Source organism: Asparagus officinalis, chromosome 7 (assembly GCF_001876935.1).
Source record: "Asparagus officinalis chromosome 7, Aspof.V1, whole genome shotgun sequence".
In the NCBI taxonomy this organism is placed as follows: Eukaryota; Viridiplantae; Streptophyta; class Magnoliopsida; order Asparagales; family Asparagaceae; genus Asparagus; species Asparagus officinalis.
Genome location: NC_033800.1, coordinates 121,757,003 through 121,762,087, shown reverse-complemented (window position 1 = coordinate 121,762,087; position 5,085 = coordinate 121,757,003). Strand labels below are relative to the sequence as shown.

At 47.4% G+C, this 5,085-nt stretch overlaps 1 long non-coding RNA gene across 1 annotated transcript; it reads right to left on the bottom strand.

Annotated features, from left to right (window-relative positions):
- Positions 1,720-1,994, bottom strand: LOC109848786. Its single transcript, XR_002248879.1, has 3 exons — positions 1,955-1,994; positions 1,817-1,888; positions 1,720-1,740 (listed from the first exon to the last, which is right to left on the bottom strand). It is a non-coding gene; the product is annotated as an uncharacterized LOC109848786 (long non-coding RNA).

The following is a 5,085-nucleotide window of genomic DNA, read 5'->3' as shown; positions in this document are numbered from 1 at the left end:
CTCAGCACAACGTTACATGCGGAACGGATTTAGACAATCCGCATGCTAGCCCGATTCAAACGGTGATCGGTAAAGGCACATCAAAATGGCTGGGGGTTTGCCAAAAATCCCAAAGTCTATGTCTAACACACATTGCCGGTTTAATCTTTCGCCGATTGAAAAAGACACCAGGGTCTAAACCTGGGGAATTTTATCCCGAAACCTAAGAAGGGATAAGTCGTCGTCTAATACGCGGCGCGGGGTACCTTTTCTCTATAAGAAATGGTTAAGCCTATGTATTCAAAATCATAGCATCAAGTCTAAGAAAAGCGATTTTCTTAGCACAACGTTACATGTGAGACGGGTTTTAATAATTCACATGCTAGTCCAATTCAAACGGTAATCGGTAAAGACATATCAAACCCGTTGATGGCTGGGGGTTTGCCAAAAATCCTGTGAATCTTATCATCGCTGAATTTAAAGTAAATAAAGAAAAGTCATAAAGGAATCAAATGCGGAGTCTCTATTAATAAATCAAGTCATACAATAAAAAGCTCGTATGCCCGAAGGCAGCTGACGGCTAAGAAAATGAGACTCTAAACTAGAAAGCCTATCTATATAACTCTGCTCAAGTTCTGCTTGCAGGCCAGCTCGGACGGATTCCTCAGAACTGCTCAAGATCTTCACGGCTTCATTCTTCAGCTTCATCTTGGGAAAGATTCGAATAAAGTGTCAGATTGGAGACTTGAAGTCAGAAGTTACCTGCTACGTAATTGACGTGGAAACATCCTATAATTTACTGTTGGGTCGACCTTGGATCCACGGTAACCTTATAGTCCCGTCAACTCTGCACCAATGCCTCAAGTATGTGGACACAAACAATGAAGTCAAGACGGTGGTCGCGGATAAGCAACCGTTTAAGGGATTAGAGAACTATTTCACTGATTCCCTTTTATACGGCGCTCTATTGTGACTGAAGCTCGCTACCGATGGAAGATCTCAGGTCGCGCCACTGTGCCAGCCTATGCTCCATCTGAGAGGACACGAAGGAAGAAACCCCATTAGCCTTCAGCTCCTTCAACTCTCGGATCTCCGACTCCAGAACAGCAAAATCGGTGGTGAAGGAATCGGCCAACTCTGGATACCCTTCTTCTCTGAACATCGGCATGTGACGAGAAAAGGAGCGCCTGAACTGATCGAAACCATATCCTCGATGAAGAAGTTTCTCGATCATGCCGTTATAAAAGACGGTAAAAAGGCCGAGGTCTGTACGAAAAATGTCTTTGTCGGGATCGGTATCAGCCAAGAGGGCGCCGGACACGCTCATATAGAGATGATCGAGATCCTACAAGAAGCATTGCGGAAAACTAAGAGATTATCGAAAACGATAAGAAAATTTAAAGGAAAATTCCGAACATACCAATGCCAACGGAGGTCCCCTCAGGCAGAGATCCGACATGTTCCGAAATAACTGCAGGAGTAGTCATGGAGGGTATATCAACCCCTGTAGGCAAATCAGTCATACCTCTCGGCTGTGGCGGAGAGACACCACTCTCAGGCAAACTATCAGTCCCAGAAACTGTAGTGGCATCAGGCACGACGGCTGGTCCTAGAGTTACATGTCTTTATTAGTCAAAATGAAAATTTGGACAAATAAGGAAAATCGGGATGATAAGATCGTATGCATACCTGCAAGTCCATAGTCCTCAGATGCAAGAGGAATGCCAGGAGTCATAAGAGTATCAGTCCCGATGGCTGGTCCTATGATTACACCCATCTATTAGTCAAAAGTCAGACAAATAGAAAGAAGCACGATATCCCTAGATCGTATGCGTACCTGCAAGTCCGTCACTCCGAGGTAAGCTAGATATGCCGGGAATCGATATTGGGTTAGTCCCAATGACTGGCGCTATAATATTAATCCTTCGTTAGTCAGACAAAAGATCAGGCAAAATGAAGGGAATCAGATATATACCTGTGAATGAATCACTCTCAAAGGTTGGTCCCACAGTTCCTCTGGTGGCTTGTTCAGCTTAACATGTCGGCAAATAATCCAATGTCAGGTCCCGGGAAACTTGGTGCGGAGGCATACCCCTGTTCCTCGAAACCTACATAAGGAAAGGCCTCATCCTCAACTGGCTTGTCTATCACGACATCTGCAGAATAATTTAAGTGTTGGATATATATACAAGAAGATGGGAAAGAAGGAAAAGCTCAGAAATACCTGCAGCAGGAACAGAAGATCCTTGTTCCCCAATATCCATGCTTGAGTTCTTCAAGAAATCTGAAAGAATGCGAGGCACAAAAAAAAAATAATGAATCCTGATTTCTCTAACTCCGTCAAATGCTACTCGATGAGGGTATCATCGAATTTAGATATACCTGGACATAGAGTGGTGGGCTTGACACTATTAGCCTGCGCGGTGTCAAGGTTCGTATCAATACCCAGGGAACCATCCCGAATGGCGTCGCACATTTGCTGCATGAAGTTATCCATATTATCAGGGGATACAGGGTCCGGTGGAAGCTCGCCCTCGTTATAGTACCCTGGAACATAAAACATGATTACGAATCCCAGAAGGTGAGACATCTTAAAGCCATGAAAACGACAAAATGTTACCTTCCTCTTCATCGGTGATGTCTCCTAAATCCACTCTATAGGGACGCTGGCCGACGTGTGGTTTATGAGCAGTCTTCTTCTTCTTCGGAGTACCAGCCCTCATAAAACCAACGGGTCGCTCATGCGTGGACTTGCCACTCGTCTCAACATGCGTGGGAGCTTGGTCGCTAGGCCCGAATCTCGCACGACGAGAAGCAAGCGACTCATGATCGTGGACTGTCCTACCTGAAGTGATAAGGGTCATTTCATTAAGTGAACAAGATCTTTCGTTGATACCAATTGAAATTGAGAAAGAAGATCAAAGAGCATGACAAACCTGCATCAGGTTCTTCTCTGTCAGTATCTGTATCCACATACTCCTCCGCACAAGTCTCGTCATCATCATCAGTAGGAAGGAGCTCTTCATCATCTTTGTTTGAGAAAGAAGGTTTGGCATGCCTCTTCCTCTGTTTCCGAGCAAGCTCGGCTTTACGAGCAGCCATCATAGCGATCTGGACCGAGCGCTCAGACTGTAACTCTGAAAGACTCCTCACAACTATGGATTCATTGGCGGAAAGGAACCACTTGCAACTGAGGAAAGTAATCAACGGTTGGCGTCTATATGAAGGAAGACCAAAGTGGGCTCCGGTGCAGCCCACCATAGTCCATAACCATGCTCGTACGCCGTCAATAAGCCCTCCCTCAACCTTCAAACCACGGCTCGGATTCCCAACATATAGTTGGTCATAGCCGAACTGACGAGCAAAACGACAGGGAAGGTAAGGCTCTATGTGGCAACGATTCTTCACCCGGAGAACGAGATACCCAACACGGATGTTCACTAACCAGCGGAAACAACCAACGTCGAGAACAGTCCAATCACTTCTAGGTTTCTCCTCATCAATCAGCACATCACCATAGCGACCCGAAAAGTGAGGAAAACACTTGAAGAACTCCCAGCTCTTACGAACTTGAAGCTCTCGTTGTACATCATTAAATTTCTTCCCGAGCCATCTGCTCCTCTCCAACAGCTTCATGAAAGGAACGGGGACATCAACAACGCTGGGCGCCGACATCAAGTCAGGACGGTGAAGAACAAGCCACGCATCAGATACGCATAAGGAAGCTCGACCTTCGGACAAATAAGCTCGGTCGATGGTTCAGAACCCGCCTGTGTAAAACTGCTGACTAGACACCTAAGCCCGCAATGGATGCCAGCAACCATCGCTGGGAGCAGAGAAAGCTCCCTCCCATAAGCTAGCTGAACTGCGGGGAAGAGCACCTCGAGAGGTAAGGCGTCTGAGAACTGGTACGGAACAACGCACTTCTTTAACCTGAGGGCAAGATAGCCTGCTAGCAGAGCCCGGGGCTCAATGGACTTCTGTGCACGGCGGAGGAACGAACGAAACTTGGTTCCTGTAGGAAAAGCTCCCTCAGCACTGGCAATGGTATAAGAACGAGCCTCAGCCTTCTCCATCAACTCATTAACGATGGTAGGGGTCAAGACGTCTAACTCACGAAGGGGCTCGCTAGAATCACCCTCCAAATTCGGGAACAAATAGACAGCAAACTGCTTCAAGCTGATCTGCTTTTTCCTCTTCGCTGGAGGAGAAATCTGGATCAAGGAGGTATGATAATGGCAGGTGAGGTCCCAAAGAGTATCGTACATATCGGGAGTATCCTTCTTCAACCACTCCAACTGCTGGTTCGAGGGAAAGTACTCATGGTATGGACAATCCCCCATCGGAAGACCAGAAACCTGAAGCATCTCGTGTAAGGCCAACCCTAACTCTCCGCCGCTGGTCAGGAACGTGTTACTGTCGGGCATGTATGTCTCCAACAACGCCAAGAAATGGCGGCAGCTGACCGGGAGTCCATACATGGTGGCTCGTATAGGTGCATACAATCCACTGCTCCTCAAATCCTTCTCCCAGCGCCCCAAGACGTAACTGGTCATGCGTGTCCACCACCCCTTGGGCAGTGAGAAAGCCCAACCATAGCATCTATAATCTGGTGGAGGTAATCTCCTCCTAAGATGAGCCAGACGGTTCTTCACGGTAGGGGCGGCTGCTGATACCTCGCCTGGGGGTGCAGTATTAAGACCCGTAATCCCCTGTCGAAGACCGCGGATGTAATGATACCCAGCAGAACCAGGAGTCTTATGATGAGAGGTATATCCACACTGAACTCGCTCAGCATCATCGGTAAGATGCCAAGACATCTGTCGCTCCACGGCCTGTCCCTCCAAATGGGTGAAAGAACATTGACGAGGAATGGAGGGAATATACAGGAGAGCTCCCTCATGAAGATTCAGCCAATGCTCCTCGGTAAGAGTCAACGTAGCAGGATCCTCAGTGTGATCCCCGAACAGAAAGCTAGGCTTCTTTAAAGCCTGAGTAGAAGTAGAATCTGCAGTGAAAGAAGCATCCGTAATCAGCTGGCGTAAGAATCTGCAGTAAAGGAAGCATCCGTAATCAGCTGGCGTAAGCAATGGCGCCCTCCATCCC